The sequence below is a fragment of the Balaenoptera borealis genome (genome assembly GCF_965194805.1).
Source record: "Balaenoptera borealis genome assembly, chromosome: 15".
Lineage (NCBI taxonomy): Eukaryota > Metazoa > Chordata > Mammalia > Artiodactyla > Balaenopteridae > Balaenoptera > Balaenoptera borealis.
This window is the reverse complement of record NC_138871.1, coordinates 72,912,004-72,938,044: the sequence shown is the minus strand read 5'-3', so window position 1 is coordinate 72,938,044 and position 26,041 is coordinate 72,912,004. Positions and strand designations below refer to the sequence as shown.

The 26,041-nt window shown below is 36.9% G+C and overlaps 1 protein-coding gene across 11 annotated transcripts in view; it reads left to right on the top strand.

Annotated features, from left to right (window-relative positions):
• Positions 1-26,041, top strand: part of NCOA1 (nuclear receptor coactivator 1) — a 259,310-nt gene that overhangs the window by 36,335 nt on the left and 196,934 nt on the right. For 8 of the 11 annotated variants that reach the window (XR_014234946.1, XM_082357413.1, XM_082357412.1 and 5 more), the window contains exon 2: positions 25,905-26,031. The exons of 1 other annotated variant lie outside the window; for it this stretch is intronic. The gene's annotated coding sequence lies outside the window, so the exon portion shown is untranslated. Of the gene's footprint in view, positions 1-25,904; position 26,041 lie in introns of all 11 variants that reach the window. 2 more of the 11 variants (XM_082357417.1, XM_082357420.1) reach the window with 1 other exon arrangement.

Sequence of the window (26,041 nt, the reverse complement as noted above, 5' to 3'; positions counted from 1 at the left end):
TATAAACAGCTCATGCAGCTCAATATTAAAAAAACAAACAACCCAATCCAAAAATGGGCAGAAGACCTAAATAGACATTTCTCCACAGAAAACATACAGATGGCCAAGAGGCACATGAAAAGCTGCTCAACATCACTAATTATTAGAGAAATGCAAATCAAAACTACAATGAGGTATCACCTCACACCAGTTAGAATGGGCAGCATCAGAAAATCTACAAACAACAAATGCTGGAGAGGGTGTGGAGAAAAGGGAACCCTCTTGCACTGTTGGTGGGAATGTAAATTGATACAGCCACTATGGAGAACAGTATGGAGGTTCCTTAAAAAACTAAAAATAGAATTACCATATGACTCAGCAATCCCACTACTGGACATATACTCAGAGAAAACCATAATTCAAAAAGAGTCATGACAACAATGTTCATTGCAACACTATTTACAATAGCCAGGTCATGGAAGCAACCTAAATGCCCATCAACAGACGAATGGGTACAGAAGATGTGGTACATATATACAATGAAGTATTAGTCAGCCATAAAAAGGAACGAAATTTGATCCTTTGTAGAGACGTGGATGGATCAGAGACTGTCATACAGAGTGAAGTAAGTCAGAAATAGAAAAACAAATATTGTATATTAATGCATATATGTGGAATCTAGAAAAATGGTACAGATCAACCAATTTGCAAGGCAGAAATAAAGACACAGATGTAGAGAACAAACATATGGACACCAAGGGGGGAAGCAGGGGCCGGGTGGTGGGATGAATTGGGACATTGGGATTTACATATATGCACTAATATGTATAAAATAGATAACTTATAAGAACCTGCTGTATTAAAAAAATTAATTCAAGAAAAATATATAGTGACAATATTAATACCTCATTAGTAGGATTGTTATGAGGATTACATGAAATAATCTAGGGAAAGGACTTTAATATGCTTCATTCTAGTGCTTTCCTTACTCTTAATTTTAAAAAATGTTTTAAATGAACATTTAATAGATGCAAAAGAATATATTAAAAGATATGTAACTGGTAAAGAATACTGTGCACCAAGCACTCATGTGCTTATCAGTCTAAAATTTATCTAGTTTGTTTTCAACCTAGTGTTCTATACCCTTTAGATCATTTACCACTTTTAATCTTCATTTATTGCATTCCATAGCCTATTCAGATTTGTGTTATCAACAGATATGATGAACAAGTTTTTGAATTATTGGAACAAGTCATTGAAAAAAAAAGTTAACAGGGCAGCTGGAGGCTGAGCACTGAGGCAGGCCACCACAACCCTGTTCATTGGTGGATACTGAGTGCTTAATCAGCACTTTCTGGGGCGGAGGTTTTATAGTCAGCTTCTTTTCTGCCTGGAAGTACATTTAACCACTTACTTTCTATGATTTTTTTCTCTACAAAGATATTTGAGAGGTCAATGTCAGATATATATTCTCTTTAGTACTGATTTCCTAATTTACCCACCTAATTTTTTTGATGGTTATGCTGTGAAAACTGTGCTATTTTTTTGAAAAAATACCAGCCATATTTAGCATAATGATATAACAAACTCTTAGATATTTTAGCTAGTGGTAAAATATACACATCCTTTGTTTTAGCATATTGCAGATTTTTAAAAATTGGTTTTAAGTTTATCATTTTAATTTTTTTAGTTCTCAGTGTAATTTAACATGAACTAAGAAATTCTCTAGTACTTCTCAGAAATAGAATTTTATTTAATAGTTCTCACTAAAGATTGCAAAGTTCATTAGAGTTGCAACCAAAGATTTCCAGTTTTAGAATTAACAATAGCTTATTTTTTTGGTGCCACATTTCTAAGTCTTCTAGTGGTCAGCAGAATTATCTGAAGAAGTTTTGGACAAAAGATATTTAATATGGTTTTGATTTATACAAAAAATCAATGTGCTTACCATTAAGAGCTAGAGAAGGATCATTGTTTTAATAATTACATTCACCTTGCCATTTATTTATGTTATGAAATTGTAGTGAGAATCTTTATTGTGACTAACACAGTGGAATTTCTAGCTGATCAGGGGTATTTTTTTTTTTGTTTTTTTTTTAATTTATTTTTGGCTGTGTTGCGTCTTCGTTTCTGTGTGAGGTCTTTCTCTAGTTGCGGCAAGCGGGGGCTGCTCTTCATCGCGGTGCGTGGGCCTCTCACTATCGCAGCCTCTCGTTGCGGAGCACTGGCTCCAGACGCGCAGGCTCAGTAATTGTGGCTCACGGGCCTAGTTGCTCCGCGGCATGTGGGATCTTCCCAGACCAGGGCTCGAACCCATGCCCCCTGCGTTGGCAGGCAGATTCTCAACCACTGCGCCACCAGGGAAGCCCTGATCAGGGGTATTTATTTTGGGAAATAAAGACTCATCTGATGAGCAGAAAAACCTGTTTCTTATACTTTACTTTTGCAATAATATGGCCTTTGGTCTCTGTTTCAGATTTTTGGCTTTTGTCCATTTTGTCTCTCTGATGGCTTATTGATTCTTTTTTCCTACTGAGGCCCATTATTTATTTGTTTTAATTAATTAATTTATTTATTTTTGGCTGCATTGGGTGTTCGTTGCTGCTCGCGGGCTTTCTTTTAGTTGTGGCGAGCAGAGGCTACTCTTTGTTGCGGTACGCAGGCTTCTCATTGTGTTGGCTTCTCTTATTGTGGAGCACGGGCTGTAGGCACGTGGGCTCAGTAGTTGTGGCTTGCGGGGTCTAGAGCGCAGGCTCAGTAGTTGTGGCTCACGGGCTTAGTTGCTCTGTGGCATGTGGGATCTTCCTGGACCAGGGCTCGAACCCGTGTCCCCGGCACTGGCAGGAGGATTCTTAACCACTGTGCCACCAGGGAAGCCCTGAGGCCCATTATTCTTAATCTAACTTTTGTTTTCACATAGCTACTTCCCACTAGTTTATCATCTATATGCAGATTAAACATAGCAACATGCAGTGGCATTCCAGTCACTCTGTCTCAAGATAAGTTACTTTGTACTTTGCTTTTACTTTGTTCAGTACTTCCTTTAAAATAACAAAGTCCAGAGTCCACATGTGTTTAGACTTGGATATATAGGACCTTTGCAAATCTCTTCAGCGCTGGTAAGGAAAGGAGGGACTGAGAAATGTCTTGAGGTAGAAAAGTAAGGAAAAGAAAATATATTTATGAATATTTTAAATAGAGGATATCTTTTAAAAGGGGTTGATTGCTATGCAGCCAGAGTCCTTTAGGCATTTCTTATATATCAAATTTCTTTATAGCCTCACCTCAGCAGTGTTAAAGCCTCATAATAAAAAATGATCTTACAGCTTCCTGAGTGTTATAGTGCAAGACTACTGAGAGTGGCTGTGATGGACTGCTCAGTTGAAAACTATCTTTGGTAACTTTTTGTTTCTAAAATAGGGGTGAAGGAGCAACCCATTATCAAAACAAAACAAAACAAAACAAACTACTGACAAAAATCCCCTTTCCTTCCTTGTAAGCCCAGAAATATGCAGGTTTGGGAAATTTACCTTGTTTTCAATGTTGAGATGACTTTTTATGTTTTTTGTTTGTTGTTTGTTATGGTGTCTAATGAAATTATAGAATGTATCCACAAAAAGAGCAAGTCTTATATCTGTGTTTGTTACTTGGTCACCTAATGAAATCAATATATCTGAATCATTTTGCTGCACACCAGAAACTAACACAACACTGTAAATCAGCTATACTTCAATTAAAAAAGAAAATCTACGGCCTGAATGAATTCTTTCTACCTTTCCTTCCCTAGCTTGAGCACTAGTAGCTGCCTGTAAGAGAAGTCTTATTCAAAGGCAAACCCTAGCCGAATGTTAATAGACTAAAATTTACGTGATAGTGCATGTTGGGAGAACTTTCATTTCCAAGCAGTATTGACCTGTTAAGATGGTGTTACCCTAAGCAGAGCCTTACATGATGTGAACAGTAATAGGATAAGCCAGTAAAATTGAATGAGCTTTGTAATGGGAATTATAAATTTATTTATTTATTTATTTATTTTTGGCTGCGTTGGGTCTTCGTTGCTGCGCGCGGGCTTTCTCTAGTTGCGGCGAGCGGGGGCTACTCTTCATTGTGGTGCGTAGACTTCTCATTGCAGTGGCTTCTCTTGTTGTGGAGCACGGACTCTAGGTGCACGGGCTTCAGTAGTTGTGGCACGTGGGCTCAGTAGTTGTGGCTCGCGGGCTCTACAGCGCAGGCTCAGTAGTTGTGGTGCACAGGCTTAGTTGCTCCGTGGCATGTGGGATCTTCCCAGACCAGGGATTGATCCCGTGTCCCCAGAATGGGAAGGCGGATTCTTAACCACTGCGCCACCAGGAAAGTCCCTGTAATGGGAATTAGAAAACTTGGGTTCTAATCCATGTTCTGTTAGAAGTTATGAGCTTGAGCAGATCACTTTACCTCTCTCAGAAGCAATTCTTTAATCTGTAACTTGAGGGCTTGGATGTGATGCTTTCTTAAAACCTTTTCTGATTGAAAATGATTGCATAATTATTATACCTTCCTCACTACCTCTAAATGTCTTTGTACACTTTTCTCCTTTCTTTTTCTTGGAGGAAAAGTTAAATGACTTTCCAAGACCTATTCATTTGATCGTGAAACTGCCCTTTCCTAATTCCTCCAGTTTTGTTGTTGTTCATTCATTTATCCATCAAACATTTATTAGGCATGTTCAAGGTTTCAGGTTCTTTTAGATTCTGGCAAGAGAAAGATCTAGAAGACATAGATGCTGTCCTGAAGAAGGTTACAATTTAGTAGGGGAAGAAAAACGTTCAATACAGTATAATAAAAAAGGGATGTAATATGGCAGGGTGATGGCACAAAGAGGAAGGGAATCTTTTTTTGGCTAGTCAAATAAGGGTTTACAGAGAAGGGGACCCCTGGCCAGAGTTTTAGAATTATAAAAAGAAAAAAACACTTTTTTCTTCTCAGTAAAGTATTTATTCTTTCTTTTAAAGTTTTATTGGAGTATAGTTGATTTACAATGTTGTATTAGTTTCAAGTGTACAGCAAAGTAATTCAGTTATACATATACACATATTCATTCTTCTTCAGATTCTTTTCTCATCTAGGTTATTACATAATGCTGAGTAGAGTTCCCTGTGCTATGCAGTAGGTCCTTGTTGGTTATCTGTCTTATGTACAGTAGTGTGTATATGTTAATCCCAAGTTCCTGATTTATCCCTCCCTCCACATTTCCCCTTTGGTAACCATAAGTTTGTTTTCTGTGTCTGTAAGTCTGTTTCTATTTTGTAAATAAGTTTCATTTTGTATCATTACTTCAAGTTTTCCTAACACCATTTATTGAAGAGACTGTCTTTTCTCCATTGTATATTCTTTTCTCCTTTGTTGTAGATTAATTGACTGTATAGCATGGGTCTATTTCTGTGTTCTCTATTGTGTTCCATTGATCTATTTGTCTGTTTTTGTGTCACTACCATACTGTTCTGATTACTCTCGCTTTGTAGTGTAGATTGAAATCAGGAAGCATGATACTTCCAGATTTGTTTTTCTTTCTCAAGATTTTATTGGCTATTAGTGGTCTTTTGTGGCTCCATACAAATTATAGAATTATCTGTTCTGTGTCTATGAAAAATACCCTGGGTGTCTTAGTAGGGATTGAACTGAATCTGTAGATTGCATTGGGTAGTATGGACATTTTAACAATATTAATTCTTCTAGTACATTAACAGGATATCTTTCCATTTATTTGTGTCATTGTAAAAGTAGTAGATTCTTAATGTAAAAGTATTAGGAATATAGATAAGCAAAAATCAGGAAAACAATCACTATTAACACCTTGATGTGCATCTCTTTTGAAAATGGGTTTTAAAGGATGCCTAGAAGACTAAAAAGAAGCTGGGGGAGGGAACATTAGAGACGAAAGGAATGATGAATGCAAAGGTATGAAGTTCTGTAAAAGCGTGTTTTGTATGACCAATCATAAATAGTTAGGTATAGCTGGACCACAAGGGGTATTGCATGGGGAAATGGGGAGATATAGGGAGTCATCAGTCATTTCATGGAGGACTTTGAATGTGATACTAAGGCATTTAGAGTCTATCTGTAGGAAGTCTGGAGCCAACAAAGCATTTTAAGCTGGGAAAGGGACAGATTCATGATGTGATTTGCATTAAAAACAAAACAAAACTTATTCTGGCCCATTTCAAGAAGTCAGACTGAATACTGACTACCTTTCTGCTTTCTTTCACCAAATCAATAGAAATAATAGAAAGATATATATGTAGCCATCTATAGAAATAAGAAAGAGAATTCTCTGTAAATCAGAAAGTGTGAAGAATTTTTGAAAATAGATAGGAGGTCCTATGGGTAATGCTCATATCCAGAGATAGGGGAAACTGGAAGCAGAACGGGTCCCAGAATAATCAATAGGGTGATTCGCTAGCATTACTGTGCATGAGCAGTCAAGCAGCTCCAACCTCTGTACATTCTAACACCAATTTGGACCAAGCGAAAGGTCTGTTTCCATATGAGAACTGCATGTAGCAGCCTGGGTCTGTGAGATGGGGAAGCACCCAGGGTAGTTGGTTATACTCACACTTAGAAGACCAGGCACTGAGGCCCCACACCTGGTGGCATGTTCTGCTCCTCCTCCACTCCTGTTGAAAGCAGTATGAAAAGAGTATTGCTCTCTGAATGAGGTGTACCAAAAGAAGCCAGGAGAATGTAAGAGAATCCCAAATAAAAAGAATCTCCAAATGTTTCAGGAAAGTTGACACCATGATACAGAATCAACAAACAGAAGAGCTTAATGTCAAGTAAAAAGTGACTAGAACAGAGTTATAAAATTAGTGTAACCAATAATTTTAGAGACATAGGGAATTTATTATATTCTTAACAAGTGGTTATAAAACAAGGGTAGGCATTTATTAGGAAGAGTCAATTAGAGATCTGGGGAATGAAAAATATGGTTGTTGAAATGTAATAATCTTTTTGGTGCCAGTGGAGGATGGATTAGAACAGTGCATGGGGCTTCCCTGGTGGCGCAGTGGTTAAGAATCTGCCTGCCAAGGCAGGGGACATGGATTCGAGCCCTGGTCGGGGAAGAAGATCCCACATGCCGCGGAACAACTAAGCCCATGCGCCACAACTACTGAGCCTGCGCTCTAGAGCCCGCAAGCGCCAACTGCTGAAACCTGTGCACCCAGAGCCTGTACTCCACAACAAGAGAAGCCACCGCAGTGAGAAGCCCGGGACCACAACAAAGAGTAACTAGAGAAAGCCTGCATGCAGCAGCGAAGACCCAACACAGCCAAAAATAAATAAATAAAGAAGTAAAAAAAAAAAAAAAAAAGAACAGTGCATGATTGGTAGCGGAGAGAACTGGCTCTTCCTGGTGATCCAGTGATATAATGAGATCTTGAACTAAGATAGTAGCAGTAAGGATAGAGCTGAGGAAACAAATAACGAGATGTTTAATATATAGAATTAATAAGGCGAACTGGGTGTGGGAATGAAAGAGAAGCAGTAATCTAGAATATTTCTAGGTTTCTTGTTTGGTTGAGTGAAGAGGTAATATTGCCGGAAACTGTGGTAGCAAATTCAAGAGTAAAAGCAGTTTTGGGGGTTGGTGATGGAGGATTCTACTCTCTCCCTTGGACCTGTTGAAATTGAGGTGCTTGTAAGACAATCAGGTGGAGAAGTGTTGTCTGTTAGACTAATGGATATATGGATTTGGAACTTAAATGTTTTGGGCTTGAGCACGATTTGGAAGTCATGTATAGGTGATAATGGTAGTAGATCTCATGCTCCTGGGTAAGATTGCTCAGGAAGAATACATAGATTTTGAGACACAATGACCACTGCCATTTAAGAGGTATGTAGAAGTAGCGACAGCACAGGAAGGGAGGGAAGACTGGCTGGAAGAGTAAGAGGTGCACCAAAAGTAATGTCACGGAAACCAGAGAATTAAGGGAGTGGTCAACAATGACAGACTACCAAAGGGTTAATAAGGGCTAAGTAGTGATTTGGCAATTGAGATTTGACCAAAACAGGAGGAGCTTCAGTGGAGTGGTGGGTCTAAAACCAGACCGTAGTGGGTTAAGGAATAAATGGAAGGTAAGGTGGAAGAGGCCATGAACATAGATTTTGCAGACATAGGTTTGTAGAGGAGTGAGATCTGTGAGAACTGGAATATGGAGGTGGGATGCAGGATTGGAGAGGAGGTTGCTCTGTTTTAATGGAGAGTCCTGTTTTCTTCTCTAGCCTCTCTTCTTCTCTACTAGTTTCTTACCCCTTTCTTACAAACATTGTCAGGTGTTTTCTTTCATTCTCTTCTAACCTTTTACCTCATTCCATTTCACTCTTAAACTTTTCTCCCAACTCTTTTCTCTTTTCTTTGTCTGGAAGGATTCTTATGATGTTTTACATCCTTGTTCATCTATTTATATGCTCTGTCTCCTTAGCTACTTGATACAAAAAGTCTTTCAGTGTCTTTTTGTGTCTTTAGGTTGACCACAGTGTCACACTGAAGATGCTCAGTTAAGAATTCTTTGAAAGTCAGTTGCACAAATACCAGATGGAGACATCCCATTTTGGTGTAGTTTTAGCAAAAAAGTGTGCATTTTAGACAGAAGTTTGACATGACTTCTGGGAAAATTTGGGAAGCCTTCAAATGCATTAATTGAAGCATTATATTCTGACTACAGCAAGAATTAATTATTCTACCCTAGTGAAAATACATGTAACAACTGTTGTTTGACTTTAATTCTGAATGTCATGATTAAGAGGGACAATTGGCAATCCAAGAACTTGTTCAGGAGAGGGAGGAAAATGGTGGAGTCCAGAGTGCTGGTTGTCAAACCAGGATCTATTCTCCCTTTCATTCTTAGTAACATATCTACAATATTGTGGGAAGATCACTAAGTCCCAACTATAAAACATTATTTCTCAGTAGCTGTAAACAGAAAACTTGGGTAGCACTTCTAGGAAAGCTCTTTAAAGGAGATGGACTCATCTGGGAAGCCTCAGAAGGAGCTCTTGTCCCTTCCTCCTTTCTTCTGCCTAGGACAGAGATGAAATTTCTGGAGTTGCAGCGATCATCTTTTGACCATGAGATGACTTTGAGCATAGATGCCATGGGGTAAGGCCGGCAGAGTGAAAAGATAGAATGAGTGGGGGTCCTTGGTGACGATACAGCTGCCAATCTATCCTGACCTACCTACCTCCAGATCTCTTATGTGAGAGAAAAATAAACCTCTCTTTTCTATAAACCACATGTATTTGTTCATGTGCAACTGAACCTTATCTCAGCTGACACAGAGGGCCAGTCCACTGACTAGATTAAAGCTATTACTGAGGCTAGTCTTAGCAGGCAGAGAAGAGGTTATGGACTCAGCTGCTTTTGGGTTTCCAGGGTTGACATAGGGGGACATTTTTGGAAAAAGGTTTTAACACTGATCTAAAGAATTCTTGAGAGAGCCTTTCTCAGTTTCTGATTCTGGACATAATTTGAATTTTCATAGCAGATGGCTCTCTGAGAAATAGTTATGGCACTGCATGAGATGTAAAAAATTCAAATTCTTAGACTGAAATTTGATTGTTGTGAACAAAGGGAATTCTGAGAACAGGAAAAAGTTTATGGAAAACAAAATCATTAATATTGAACTAAAATAATTCATAATAGTAAAAAGTAGATTGAATACTCCAGAAAATCACATTAGTGAATTAGAAGACTAGTTCAAACAATGTACCAGAATTACGGAAAGATAGAGCTGAAGATAATAGGCACAGTAGACCGATCCAGGAGATCTGGTATACATAAATTGGGTGTTCTAGTAGGAAAGAACAGAGATGATGTATACGTGATCAAGAAATTCTCAAAGAAAGTATTGAAAATGTTGCTAAACTGAAGACTTGTACTTTTTATAGAACTCACCAAATAGCAAACAAGATGAGTGATTATACTAGTCACATTTCTGATGTTCAAGAATAAGAGAAAATTCTCCAAGCTTTTGGGGAGGAAAATCAAATGATTTTCAAAGGGAAGATAATCAGGTTGGAATCTAGTCTTCTATTTCATGAAAAATACTAGATGAGAGGATTCTAGACCTTTTATGGAATTTATGGACTAATAAAATGCTAATAGAAAATCTGAGTGATTAACAGATTATCAAACTTTTTTTTTTAGCTAAACAAGGGTATAAAATATAAAATAAACAATTGAGTAATTTTTGTTTTGAGTTGAACAACACTGTCATCTTTTTTTTTTCTTTTCCATTATGGTTTATTATAGGATATTGAATATAGTTCCCTGTACTATACAGTAGGGCCTTGTTGTTTATCCATTCTATATATAATAGTTTGCATCTGCTAATCTCAAACTCCCAGTTATTTTCTCCCCAAAACCCCTCCCTCTTGGCAACCACAAGTTTGTTCTCTATATCTGAGTCTGTTCTGTTTCATATATAAGTTCATTTGTGTCATATTTTAGATTCCACATATAAGTGATATCATATGGTATTTGTCTGACTTACTTCACTTAGTATGATAATCTCTAGGTCCATCCATATTGCTGCAAATGGCATTATTTCATTGTTTTTTGTGGCTGAGTAGTATCCATTGTATGTATATACCACATCTTACTTATCCATTCATCTGTCGATGGACATTTAGGTTGTTTCCATGTCTTGGCTTGTAAATAGTGCTTCTATGAACATAGGGGTGCATCTATCTTTTCTAATTATAGTGTTGTTCGGATATATGCCCAGGAGTGGGATTGTTGGATCATATGGCAACTCTATTTTTAGTGTTTTGAGGAACCTCCGTACTGTTTTCCCTAGTGGCTGCACCACTTTACATTCCCACCAACAACACTGTCATCTTTTTTGATTGTACTGAGGACTAGTGAAAATTTAATCACCAAATAGTATTGATTCCTGTTTTAGAGTTTGGTAACTACTACAGTATCTACAGTGTTGTGAGGGAAAAGGATTTATCCTCAGAGTTTTATACCTTACCACACTGTCATTTACATAAAAAGGCAAAAGAGAGATTTCAAGATAGACATGGTTTCAGAAATTATACTAGCTTTGTACTTTTTCTGAAAAAAAAAAAAGTCCAAGGAAATACTCTGTAGAATAATATAGTTAGTAAACTTGATTTAACAGATTGATATTAAACTTTGTACATACAGAAGATACTTCATTTTGATTACCTGTAATATAGTCATTACATCTAAGGTACAGAAATAACAAAAATAGAAACTCAAAAGTATTTATTTTAAGCATTTACTGTGTTCCTACTATGTATTAGGCAGAGAGCTAGACTTGAGGGTACAATGAAAAACAAGGTAATGTGATTTTTTTGCCCTGATGGAGCCTACAGCCTGGCAACCAATACAAGAAATAACCGGGTCATTACAATGCAGTGCAGTGGACGCTCCAGTGGATAGCCTACATGATAGAATGTCAGAATAGAGCAGGAGCACTTAACCCAGATTTGGGGGAGAGGCAGAGATGGCTTTCTGAAGAAGGAACATCTGAGATAACACAGGAGAAAGAAATTGAGCAGATTTCAGATTAGTTGATTGCAGAGAATACAAAGTGAGAGAAAGGAACAGATGACACCAGAGAGGTAACTAGGGACAGTATCACACAAAATCTTGAAAATAATATCGAAGCAGTTGGGCTTTATTTTGAGAGAAGTGGGGAACTATTAAAAGATTTTAATCATGAAAAAGTGATATGATCTGGTTTGTTTTTTATATAGATCACTCAGGTTATGGTGTGGAAAATATCGAATTAGAGCCAGTAAAATTGAAGGTAGTAAGATCAGTTAGAGAGTTGTCTTATTTATTCATTTGTTCTAACAATAAATATTTCTAGGTTAGAGGTGATGTTGGGCTGGCTATGGTAGGGTCATGGGATGGAGAGAAGTAGAAGGACTTGAGGAAGATTTAGTCTTTCGCGGTAGGCTTTGGTGGTTGGATATTAGGAAAATGTAGAGGGAAGAAGACAGACATGATCCCTAAATCTCTGGCTTGTGCAATAGGTAGTTGATGATGGTGCCATTTATTAGAGAAACCGTGGAGGAGAAGACTAAGGAAGTTTGAGGTGCCTATGGGACACCTAAGTTGAGATCCGGTAGATAGTTAGATAAATGGGTTTGAAGTTTAGGAGAGAGATCTGGGCTGGAGATACTGATTTGGAAAATATCAGCATTTGGAAGGTAACTAAAATCATGGATATGAAAGATCACCCTGATAGAAGGTACAGAGAGAGAAGAGATTTAGGTGAAAGATCTTAGAATACATACATCTAAAATGAGGATTCCTTTTTTTTTTTTTTTTTTAATTTTTATTTATTTATTTATTTATTTTTGGCTGTGTTGGGTCCTCGTTTCTGTGCGAGGGCTTTCTCTAGTCGCGGCAAGTGGGGGCCACTCTTCATCGCGGTGCGCGGGCCCCTCACTGTCGCGGCCTCTCCTGTTGCGGAGCACAGGCTCCAGACGCGCAGGCTCAGTAGTTGTGGCTCACGGGCCCAGTTGCTCTGCGGTATGTGGGATCTTCCCAGACCAGGGCTCGAGCCCGTGTCCCCTGCGTTGGCAGGCAGATTCTCAACCACTGCGCCACCAAGGAAGCCCAGGATTCTTCTAATAAGACTTTTAGAAGGAATGGCTAAAAAAGTAGGACAAAAATTCAGGAGATATACCTAAAACTTACATAATGATTAAAAAAATTCAGGAGAGTGTGGGCTAACAAATCTGAAACCACTGTACATGTATACTGGTATTAAATAAGTAAATGGATGGTGAATTGTGGGAGCCAGGTTTCTCACTTTTGGTGAGTGAGGTTACAGACAACCATGGCAAGGGGAAGACTAGAACAAATCACATGGTACTAGATTAGAGTTAGAGAAATCAGGATGAACTCACGTTTAGGTTAATATAGATATGGATATAGAAACAATTATAGATATGTATGTATATATGGCCAAGTATACAGACATATATTTCCTAACTCTGTCTACTAAAAGGGCCTAGAAGCAATGACACCGCAGTAGCATTATGCACACCTAGCACCAAGATCTTGATTTCTGATACCATTTTTCCAATTAAAAAAACTAAACTTCTTGGAAAATAGTTGATTCTAGGACTGGCGCAGGGAATATGCAAGATGAACCTGGAACATTTTGTAGAGCTAGAAGGTAAGAAAATACTCAAAAGCCAAAAGGATGGGGCTTGGCAAAAGGATACAGGAGGCAACCTGAAAGAGCATCAGATGACCAAAGCTGGATCAATTTGAATAACAAAATAAATAACACAGTATTGGATTATAACCCTAAATGATTGAATAAGTAAGTGTCCCCCACTTATTTATCCCATACAGAAGAGCTCCAGGTAATTTATGCAGACACTTCCCTCCCTCAAGGAGGTGGAACTTAACTCCCTAGGCTTTGAGTGTGTGCTGTACTTAGTGACTGAAAGGGAATGGTTATTTATGCAGATGCTGTTTAAGGTTAAATAAGTTATGGACTAAGGCATTTTCATGGGATATAACATTAAAGAATATTTGTGATCTCAGTGGGAGCTGTTCTAGGGGAAAGGTAGATTTTTGGGCTATTAATGTGTATGACTCTAACCTTAACCAATCTTATAGAGTATTCTGTATGTTCTTATTAGAAGATTTAATTACAAACTGACAGCTATTTAGTGTCTATCAAAAGCTCACTTAAAGTATCAGATATGAGAAGATAGTTTAATGAATATTTTAATTATGTATTCATCTAATTTCTTGTATTAGGTCTTCAGAGAACAAAAGTATCAAGATCATGTCACCTCAGTCTCCCCCAACATGAAAATGCCTGTACTGATTCTGATTTAATGATATGCTGTCTGTCTATAAATATATCTATAAGCAACATCATTTGAATGATGTGCATTTTCTAAAATTATGTTTGAAACTATAGTCCACTAGGTTCATTGTTCTTTTTCAAGTACATACAGTTCAGATACAAAATTTACATGTTTTCTTCTTATCAGAGATGAAAACTTACAACCCTGGAAACATGGACCCAAATTTGACACTCATTGTTTATAATGTGCTGATATTATGAATTTGATAGTGTCTGTTTCAGTTGCCTATTGTCATTTAACAAATCACTCCCAAACTTAGTGGCTTAAAACGGCATTGATTTATTATTTTTACAGTTCTGTGGGTCAGGAATTTGGTCAGGGCTTGGCTAGGGGATTCTTCTGCTCTGTGTGGCATCAGCTGGGTGCATTCACTCAGCTGCTAGCTGGGCTGGAAGGAGGCTTCACTCACGTCTGGCACTTTGGCGTGCCTCCACGTGGCCTCTCACCAGCGTGATAATTTCAGGGTATTCAGATTTCTTACATGGCCTCTTGCTTCCAAGAGGGAGAAAGGGGAAACTGTCAGTCCTTCTGGTCTGTGGAGTTTCAGAATGTCACTTTTGGTCACTGTTGGTCAAAGCAAGTCACAAGGCCAGCCAAGATTCAAGGAACTGGGGTATAAGCATCATATCCTCATGGGTGGAGTGACACGTACAGAGAGAGGGAAGGACTTGATGGCAGCCATCTTTGGAGGCTATTATGTGGCCATACCAACTAACTACCACAGTATCTTAATTTTTAATTTTATTTACAAAGTTTTATTGTGATTAATCCTCTTTACCTTGTGTCTTAACTTGTAACCAATTCAAGTCCTCTTAGAAATTAGATTATACATATTAAATAAAAATTATTACCTTAATTTAGTAGAAAAAATTGGGGTAATGAGGGGCCATGCTAAGTCTCACTCTTGTCATTGTCACTCACTCTAAATTTATCTGGGCTTAACAAGTATCTTGGATTATTTAAAGCTGAAAATCTTAGTTTCTCTGATCTGGAAGGTTTACTGACACATGTCCATGTATATTTTTTAAGCCCTGACAAACTGTGTGGAGCACAGTTCTAGCAAAGGGTACCATAATTTAAAATTCAGATACTCTTTGACTCAGAAAGTAATTCTACTTCATGAGTACACAGATATTCTTTAGAGCATTGTCAGTAATGGAAAAATACTGGAAACACCATATGAGTCTGTCAATGAGAAACTGGTTTAACAAATCATGATGTATTCATATGATAGAATATCATTGAAATTGTTAAAAGAGCAGGAGGGAATTCTATAAGGAATGATATGAAGTAAGTTCTAAAACACATTAAGTTAAAAAAATCATGATGAGAAGCTGTATAGTATGCCATCACTTTCATTAAAAATACATATAAATGCTTTTTAATGTATAGAATACGAATGAGTACACAGTAAGCAAGGGAAGGGAGCTGGATGACTAGGGGGGACTTTCTATTCACCATAGCCTGTTAGTACAATTTACTTTTTATACCGGGTACATGTATTAACTACTCTAAAACTTAGCTTAAAAAATGCTCTGACAGTTTTATTTTATTTGTTGGTTATCTTCTTGTGTAAGGCAGAATGTTGGGTGTTCCATTCAGACAGGAGCCTAAAGGCCAGTAGGAAAGATTAAACACATGTACCATATCAGCAGGCTGCTTGTTAGAGTTGTCATTTTTGCATTGTCCAAATACCTTGCCCATTGTTTTTACTGGACTGTTTATTTTCTTATTATTGTACTGAAGATTTCTTTTATATTCTGGAAACAAGTTATCAGATATTTGTCTTGCAGATATTTTCTCCAAGTTTGTGGCTTGTCTTTACATTTTCATAACACTGTCTACGGAAGAACAGAAGTTCTTATCAGAACTGTTAAGTTCTGTTCTCAACAGAAGTGCAATATCTCAATTTTTTCTTTTATGGTCCATGCTTTTTGTGTCATATCTAAAAACTGCCTAACTCAGGTGTTGGCAAACTACAGCTGATTCAGCCCACTGCTTGTTTTTGCAAATAAAGTTTTATTGGAACATGGCTATGCCTGTTTGTTTCCATGTTCTCTATAGCTGCTTTCATGCTACAGGACAGAGTTTAGTCTTTGCAACGAGATGATATAGCCCATAAAGCCTAAAATATTTACTGTCTGACCGTTTACAGAAAAAGTTTGTCAACCTCTGGGCTAACCTAGCATCCCCCAAATTTTCTCCTATGTTTTCCTTTAGAAATTTTATAGTTTTGTATTTTAAAATATTTGTCTATTAATTTTTTAAAAAATATTTATTTATTTGTTTATCTTGGCTGCGCCAGGTCTTAGTTGTGGCATGTGGGATCTTTTAGTTGCAGCATGCAGGATCTTTAGTTGTGGCATGCGGACTCTTAGTTGCGGCATGCATGTGGGATCTAGTTTCCCGACCAGGGATCGAACTGGGCCCACTGCACAGGGAGCTCGAAGTCTTACCCGCTGGCCCACCAAGGAAATCTCTAGGTCTATTAATTTTTATATAAGATGTGAGATGTGGGTTGAGGTTCTTTTTTTTTTTTCCCCCGTATGGATTGTCATTTGTTCTAGCACTAGTTGTTATAAAGACAGTTCTTTTTCCATTGAATTACCGTGGTACTTTTGTTGAAAATCAAATCAATTGACCATAACAGATCTATTTCTGGACTGTCTCTTCTGTTCCATTGATCTGTATGTTTATCCTTATACCAGAATTATAATGTCTTGATGACTATAGCTCTATAGAAAGTATTGAGGGACTTCCGTGGCAGTCCAGTGGTTAAGACTCTGCTCCCACTGCATGGGGCATGGGTTCAATGCCTGGTTGGGGAACTAAGATCCCTCATAATGTATGGCGTGGCCAAAAACAACAAAAAAATTGCAGGTCAAGAATAAAAAGATCTTCATTTAAAAAAAAAAAAAAGGAAAGTATTGAAATCAGGTAGTATAAAATTTCCAGCGTAGTTCTTTTTTTTAAAATTATTTTTAGCATTATAGGTTCTGTGCATTTCCATATAAATTTTAGAGTCAGCTAACCAGTTTTTATTTTAAAAATCCTCATAGGATTTTTTTTCTTTTTATTTATTTATTTTTGGCTGCGTTGTGTCTTTGTTGCTGCGTGGGCTTTCTCTAGTTGTGGCTTCTTTGTGGTGCACGGCCTTCTCACTGCGGTGGTTTCTCTTGTTACGGAGCACGGGCTCTAGACGCAGGGGCTTCAGTAGTTGTGGCTCGCAGGCTCTAGAGCGCAGGCTCAGTAGTTGTGGTGCACGGGCTTAGTTGTTCTGCGGCATGTGGGATCTTCCCAGACCAGGGCTCGAACCCGTGTCCCCTGCATTGGCAGGCGGATTCTCATCCACTGGGCCACCAGGGAAGTCCCGCCTGGTGGGATTTCAATTGTGATTTATGTTAAATCTATACACTAATTTGAGGAGAATTGATATATTAACATTGATTAATCTGATCTTTGAAAACAGTATACTTCCATTTATTGAGGTCTTTGATTTCTCACTTGGTGTTTTGTAGTTTTGAGCACAGGAATTTTCCATTTATTTTGTTATATTTATCCTATATCTTTCTTTTTTGAGGCTAATGTAATTGCTACTGTTTTGTTAATTTATTTCTAATTATTAATTGCTGCCATATAGAAATACAATTGAATTTCATATGTTGACTTTGTATCCTGCAATTTTGCCAAATTCTAAGCAAATTTAGTTTCAGTAGTAGATTCTTTGGGATTTTCTATATAGACAGTCCTGTCACTTGTGGAAAAAAGACAGTTTTGTTTGTTTCTTTTTGTTTTTTTTTTTCATCTCTAGGCTTTTATTTCATTTTCTTGCATTATTGTACTGACAGTACAGTGCATTGTTGAATAGGAGCGGTGAGAGCAGATGTTCTTGCCTTGTTCCTGGTCTTAGAGGGAAAGCATTTAGTCTTTCATGATTATGTATGATATTATTAGCTTTAGATTTGTTGTAAATTCATGTCTTAGGCTGAGGACGTTCCCTTCTGTTCCTAGTTTTCTGAGTTTTGAATCATGAATGATTGTGGGTTTTTCCTAAATTTTTTTTGCATCTGTGAAGGTGATGGCTTATATTTTAGTCTATTGATATGCTGAATTACATTGATGGATTTTTTTTTTCATATTGAACTAATATTGCATTCCTGGGATAAATGCTATTTGGTCATGATATATATTCCTTTTTGTATATTGCTAGATTCATTTTTCTAATATTTGGTTAAGATATTTTGTGTCTATGTTCATGAAAGGATATTGGTCTGTAATTTATTTTTCTTACTGTTTTTTTTTGTCTGACTTTGATATCAGAGTTATGCTGTCCTCATAAGATGAATTGGGAAGTGTTTTCGCTTCATTTATTTCTGGAAAATTTATGTATTATTGTTATGATTTCTTCCTTAGATGTTGGTAGAATTTACCAAGGAAGCCATTTGTCATGGAACTTTCTTCGTGGGAAGATTTTAAATTATGAATTAAATTTTCTTAATATATTGAGAGCTATTGTTACTTAATTTCTTGAGTGAACTTGGTAGTTTGTATTCAAACTTCCAAGGACTTGGTACATTTTATCAAAGTTGTAGAATTTATTGCCATAAAGTAGCTCATAATATTCTCTTATTATCCTTTTAATATCTGTACAATTTCTAGTGCCGTCCTCTTTTCATTCTTGGTATAGTTAATTTGTGACTTCTCTCTCTCTCTCTCTCTGGCCAGAAGTTTATTCAGTGCTATTGAAATTCTCAAAGAACTACATTTCAGTTTCATAAATTTTCTCTCTTGCTTTTTGTTTTTAGTTTCATTTCTTCTAATTCCTTTGTGTTTAATTTGCTCTTCTTTTTCTACTTAAGGTGGAGGCTTAGATTATTGATGCAAGACTTTTGTTTTCTAATATAAGCAGTTTATGTTTTATGCTGTAAGTTTTTCTCTAAGAACTGCTTTAGTGGTATCCCACAAATTTTGATATGTTCTACTTTACTTTTAATTCAATTAAAAGTGTTTTTTAATTTCTCTTTTTAATCTTTGGGTTATTTAGAATTGTGTTGTTTAATTTCCAACCTTTGATAATTCTTAATCTATCTTTCAGTTATTGACTCTAACTTAATTCTGTTTTGGTCAGAGAAAATGCATTATTTAATTTAAATTCTTTTAAATATTTTGAGCTTTGTTTTATGGCCCAGAATATGGTCTTTCTTGGTGAATGTTCCATGTACCCTTGAAAATAATGCATTTTCTGTTCTTGTTGTGTAAACTGTTCTATAAATATCCAATTAGGTCAAGTCAGTTGATAGTATTTTCAGGTTTTCTATAGCTTAGTGATTTTCTGTTTTCTTGTTCTGTTGATTAATAACAGAGGAGTATTAATGTCTACAACTGTAATTGTGGATTTATCTAATCTCCTTACAGTTTTGTCATGAATTGATCCTTTATCGTTAAGTAGTGTCCCTCTTTATCACTGGTGATATTCCTTATTCTGAGGTCTGCTTTTTCAGATATTAATATAGCCATGCTGTCTTTCCTTTCCCTCCTTTTACTTTTAACCTATGTCTTTGTATATAAAGTGTCTCGTGGATAGCATGCGATTGGATTTTGTTTGTAAAATTTGATCTGATAATCTCTATCTTTTAATTGGGTGTTTAGATAATTTCTATTTAATATAATCATTGAAAGTTTGGATTTAAACCTACCATCTTGCTAGTTGCTTTCTATTTTTGAATCTTTTTTGTTTATTTTTTCTGCCTTCTATTGAATTAATCATTTTTCATAATTTCATTTTATCCAACTCTTGGCTTATTCTGTATATTTATACACACACACATATTTTTGTGGTTGCTCTAGGTCATGGTTTCTTAACCTTGGCACCGTTGGTATTTTTGGTTGGATAATTCTTTGTTGTTGGGTCATGGAGGGGATACCTGTGTGCACTGCAGGATTTTTAGCATCCCTGGTCTCTATCTACCAGATGCCAGTAGCACCCATTCCCCACCCCTAGTTGTGACAACCAAAAAAGTTTCTACACTTTGCTACGTGTCCCTGAGGGGGCAAGATTGCTCCTGGTTGAGAACCCCTACTCTACGGTTTAAAAGATATATCTTTAACTTATAATATTTTTTTCACATTTTTTAAAATCACATTTTTTCTTTAAATAATATTATACTACTTCATGTGTCATGTAATACCTTATATACAGCATACTTCAACTGTCTACCTTCCATCTTTATACTATGTTGTCATAAATTTTATTTCTACGTAATTAACCCTACATTATCATTTTTTGCTTTAGTTCGTGTGTAACCGTCTAAAATCAATAAAATATGAAAAAAATAGTCTTTTATTTTTACCTTCTCTTTCTAATGCTCTTCATTTCTTTTTTGTAGATCCAAATTTTCACCTAGGAATTTTCACTGCTACCTAAAGAACTTCTTTTAACATATCTGGTGTCTGCAGGCAGTGAATTCTCTCATTTTATTTGTCAAAAAATTCCTTCTTTCTTCCTTCAGTTTTCAAAAATATTTTTGCTGGTTATAGAATTCTATGTTCAGCTCTTTTTTCTTTCAGTACCTGAAAGGTATTATATTCAGTATTGTCTTTGGCTTGTATAATTTTCTGAAGATAAGGAAAATTTTAATCTTTGTTGTTTGTATGTAGTCTTTCTTTTTTCTCTGTCTTAGAGATTTTTATCTTTGTTTTTCTACAGTTTGACTATGATATACCCATGTATGTTTGTTTGTGTGTGTGTGTTTTGGTGTTTATCATGATTGGAGTTCTCTGGGATTTTTTGCTCTCTAGTTTGTTGTCTTAGATTCATTTGGGAAAATTCTTGGCCATTATCTTTTCATGTATTTCTTGTATCTTATTATTTTTGTTTTCTTCTCCTGGGGCTCCAATTAAATGGATGTGATACATTTTGATATAGTTCCACAGCTCTTGGATGCCCTGAACTGTATTTTTCCTTCAGTGTTTTAAAACTGTGGTTTCATTTTGTATTATTTCTATTGTCCTGTCTTTAAGTCCACCGATTCTTTCCTAATCTGTGTCCAGGCTGCTGTTGAGGCTGCCAAAGAAATTTTTCTTCTCTAATGTAAACAAAATTTCTTTTGTTGTTTCTAGCTTTTCTATTTTACTTTTTTAAAGTTTCCATGTCACTGCTGAAAATTTCCATCTTTTTATGCATGTTATCCATCTTTTCTACTAGATCATTTAACATAGTTATTTTAGAATGTTTGATAATTTCAATTAATGAATCAGTCCTGATTCTGTTGATTACTTTATCTCTTGACAAAGGGTTATTTCTTCTTGCTTTTGTGGATGCTTCATAATTTGTGATTTAATGCTCATCATCATGTACAGAAGAATAGGAGAGACTGAAGTGATCCTCTTCTCTCAGGCTGTTTTTGTCAGAGGTTGAGTCAATCTAATCTTGAAATGAGGTGGGTTTGGATTTTGTGGCCATTATTACCTTCAGTGTACCACAGGCTTCACATTTCTCCATTTGGCTGCTGTTGCCTTGTGTTTAGAGTGTGGCATGTGGTACTACAGGATTTTTCTGTGATCCTGTATCACCCTCATCTTTCAACAGTCTTTGCACATATGTTTGCAGAGGGATTTCATGTTATTGTTTTTCTCCCAGTGATAGATTATTGTTGCTTGTTACCCAGTGCTATGCTTGTGGGACAGGGCAGAGTTCTGTTTTGTTCTGGTCCAGACTCAATCCTGGTCAGGCCCTACATTCCTGGGTATCAGTGGTAGGACTTTCTTAGCTTTCCTGCTTTCTCTTCCCTGTGGTGGTCAAACACTGTCATACATTTGTGGTTGGTCTTGGGCAGGAATATCCTTTCCCTCCCTTGTAGTAGTACATCTCTGTTGGTATTGGTGCAGGATCCTTTGCCCAAGACTTTTTCCTCTCCCCCTCCCCCACAGTGGCAGAGGTTTTTTTTGCCTCTACTTTCTCATAGCATCAATGTGTCTTTGCCTGTGTCTGGGAGCTTAAGAGTGTTTTCTCCCCGTCTGGGAGAGGCATTTTGCTTCTGTTCTCCTCTGAAGCAGTGGACTTTTGCCTGGACCCTGGGGTGAGAGGGTTTTCTGTCCTTCCCCCAGTGGCTCTAGGCTTTTGCTCTGTGTTGGGGACAGGTTGGGGAAGCAGACAGAGCTTCAGGCCTGTACTCATCACCTTGTACACACTTGCTTCAGCGATGAAGGGCTTTCTCTGGTTTCCTATCCTTCCTCTAATCTTTCTTGCGAGAATCTGGTTGAGGCATGTAGAAGAACTTGCAATTGAGTGTAAACTCTCCTTGTGTCTGGGGTTCTCAACCACTCCTAACTGACATAATAGTTCATACTTGGTCTTTAAGAATTTGTTAAAATCTTAACTGATTTTTTTTCTTACATACGTGTATGGAGGCCACTTCTTCTGATGACCTGCCAAAGGTAAAACAGTTTGTGTGTACAGCTTCTCCCTGGAGGAGTTTGTCCCTCTTTGGTATTAAATTACTTGGTTGCCTTCTGACTTCAATTCTTTATTAGATTCAAGAGAAGTTTTGATTTTATAGATCTGGCTTTTTCTCACTAGGGTGGGAAAACATTCTTTTGTGGCTTTCTGCATTCTAGTTGAAAGTGGAACTACTTAGAGTTCTTGACAGGGTTTGCTATTTCAAACTGCTGCTTATTCGGATCCCTCTTGAATGTTTTCTCTTGCCTTCATTTGCCTCTTGAGCACTTTGTCATTTAGGATTGAACCCAAGGGACTACTTCCTCCATGAAGCTTTTCCTGATCCCACTAAGTAGCATAGAACATTTCTTGAATTGTACAACTGCTTTGCTTCTTGTACAGCTGTATTTCATTTTTGCAGACCCATTGAAACCTTCATTGAGGTTGAGCAGCTTTCAGAATTCGAGACCTCTCAACCTGAGAACTGTCCTTCTACTTTCAAAGTTTATGACTATTATGGTTGATAGATTTTAGGTAGGATCATAAAGTAAACTTGAGATAAAAGATAAAGAAATATACAAGAGAACTTACATTTATTAATATAATAAAAATTTGTGAAGTCATACCACATAGTTTCCTGTGTACAGTTATTGCTCTTGAACTAAATTATTTTCAGAAATAAGACTTAAATTTGTAGAATCTAATTTCTTAGAACTATGGGCTTGGTTACATAAGCTAGTATATATTCACACAATGAAATATCATGGAGTTTTAGAAAACAGTGATAAAACATATCCTAACATGGAAAATCTGGAGGATATAATGAGTGAAAAAAATAAGGTGCAAAACTGAATATTTTGTGTAAGAAGACAGGAAGAATATAAGATTATATTTGCAGTTAAGTGTATTTGCATAAAGAATCACTAGAAGGATATACATACAAGAAACTAATAAAAGTGGTAACCTATAGTAAGCAAGGACAACGGGAGCTGCATGTGTGATATACAAATGAGACTTCTCAAATATGTTATGTTCCTTTTTACATCATTTTGATTTTTTTTGATTCATGTGAATGTAGTATATATTAAGAAAAGTTAAAGTTAATAAACATGTGAATCTTAAAAGATAACAGGAAGATTTGAAAAATACTTTAGAGCTGATAAAATATGTTGGCCTATGAAATAAAAATCGTGTGTGAGATACCTTTATTTTACATAAATCAGATTTTACAAATGAAAAGGTAAATACAAAGCATGGAGAATTGCAAAGATCAAGGTTTTATGAATCTGGCTCTAGATGAATAAATATATAGAAAAGCTGGTTTTCTAGCATGATTAGAAAGGTTTTGGGTCTAGACCCAATGTGGATGATCCCTCAAAGCAGAAAGGAGCATTGTGTGTAGGCAGCAACTATAACAGAAACACAGAGCGCTGAGAGTGGACTGGGGAACCACTTCTTACTCATGAAACTACTGGGCATACCCTTGGAAACTGATAAAATGTATCTAACTATTGGCAGGAAGAACAGGAGATGAGAATACCAAAGAATATTCTTATTACAAATTAAAACATATAAAGAAACAATAATTACATTATGTAAATAGATTATAGCCCAGAAATCAACCTTGTTGTAGACAAATGAAATGTATAAGAAGAAATTTATAAATCAAGGGGTGGTTTACTTAATTACTTAATGTTGTTAGGAAAGCTGGCAATTTGGAATACAGGTCAGTTCAGAGTTAAATCTCTTTCCATACATCATTTGGAATGAAGTATTCAAATAATTTAGCCCACAGAAAAGTGAAAATCAGAGTATTTATCCGTTATCATTGAAGGGGAAGAAATTTCTAAGCAAAGAAATAATAAAAAGTGAAAAATGCACTGATGGATAAATCTGGCCATGTGAAAAGAAAAACTTTTGTATTGAAAGCCAGCGATAGACTGAAAAAATGTTAGAAGTAGATGAAAGAAATAGTATTTTCACAATACAAGTGGTTAAGGAAAACATAAAACTCCTTTCCCATTCTACCCCAGGTGGGGCTGGAAGAGGGAGAGTTGCACATTTGGGAACAAAGGCAGTGTGCATTATGGGAGAAGGATCTGATTAATGACATAGATAGCATTCAGTGTCTAACTAAATTTGAAGACCTTAATATTATAGCAGGATCAGTCCACGTGGTTGTGTGTTTTTTCTCTAGCAGGTGATTGAATTGACCCAGGATTAGGAATTTGAGAGTGGTGAAGTGGAAGAGAGAAAGTAACGTACTTGGACTGATAGCTTGGGTGACAACCAAGATTTTGAGACTGGTGATAACACAGGGCTGGAAAGATGAATGTAGGTAGAGTGCATCTAAGGGATTGAGTCTGGACCCCGGTTAGAAAAGATTGAGTGGAATATTGAATGACAAAGTCAAGAAGAGGGTAGGACAGCCAGATGGCATGACCCTGAGGGAAGGAATGGGACTGCTTGTGAGTTAGGATCTGGAAATGTTACTGTGGACAAGGTTGATTCCTATGGCCTTAGTCTTCACTCTAGAGGGTTCTTTTCAAGAGCCAGATTTAGCCCAGTGGTTGAAAGTAGTGTTCAGTGATAAGGTTGAAGATGTAGAGGTCTTTTGTTTTACTATGTAAAAAGGGTTTCCAGAGGTCCCTGTGGAAAAGGTTGGAAGGAAGGGCGGCAGTTGGGAAACGCATGCGGTGACTGAGACAGCAAAGAGAACACTGTGGGCATGAAAACAGGAGAAAAGGTAGTCACAATGGTTTATGTTTGAATAAAGCCCAAGGGTGACAGGGGTGGGAGCCACAGGTAGAAGTAACTAGCAAGATTCCTGAATTGACCTGTGGTGTAATGATTGTCTCTGGAGCCTGATCCACTGTGTCATTGTAATCTAAAGGGAATATTAGTGGCAAGCTTAACCCTGGGTGGTAAAACCTAAAGCAGTTAGGCTTTAAATAACTAAAGCCAGTAGGACTCACATTTCTTAAGCATTCTCTAATGTCTGCACAGTCCCACTGTTTGGAGTTAGCTTTGAGGTAGAATGGAAAGATACAGCACTACCTTTAATTTAGGAAAGTCCAATTTGTCATGTCCTATTGCCAAGGACCCAGGAATGAATGATAGCCATCATATTGGGTGCTTCTTTATCATAGAGGTGTCTTCTGCTGGAAATCCTGTTTCCTCCTACTGTTCCATTTTACCTGAAACTGGGTACTGAGGCCACTGTTGCTGGGGTGACTTCAGCAACTCTGATGAGTGAGTCAGTAGCTTAGGTCTCTTGCCTCCTTGAATTACCAATGCAAAGCCCAATTTGCTGCATACCTCCTTTGGGGATCTGAACCTTTTTAAAGCTAGTAACTAATTACCACTTATCAACTTTATATTTGTTTATTTATTTAACCTTTATTCTTTAATTTCAGTTTTTAAAATCTGTGGTAGGGACAAGAATGGGAATTAGAATTTCTTGAACAACGAAAGCATCTGTATAAGAATCTTTGTATGCTTACAGGGAAACAATGATGTGTCACAGTATCTAAAATCTAATGTTTTCAGTAGAACAAATGTCTCTTTTCTCCTACTTTAGATCTAATGGAATGTAACTGGAACCGACTCTCATGATAAAAATCAAGGACCATCAGGCAAGATCAGGCAGTAAGAATTTTTGCTTCCAAATGAAGACACCGACATTTAGAACTTCTACTTATTCTAAGGTATTCGAGG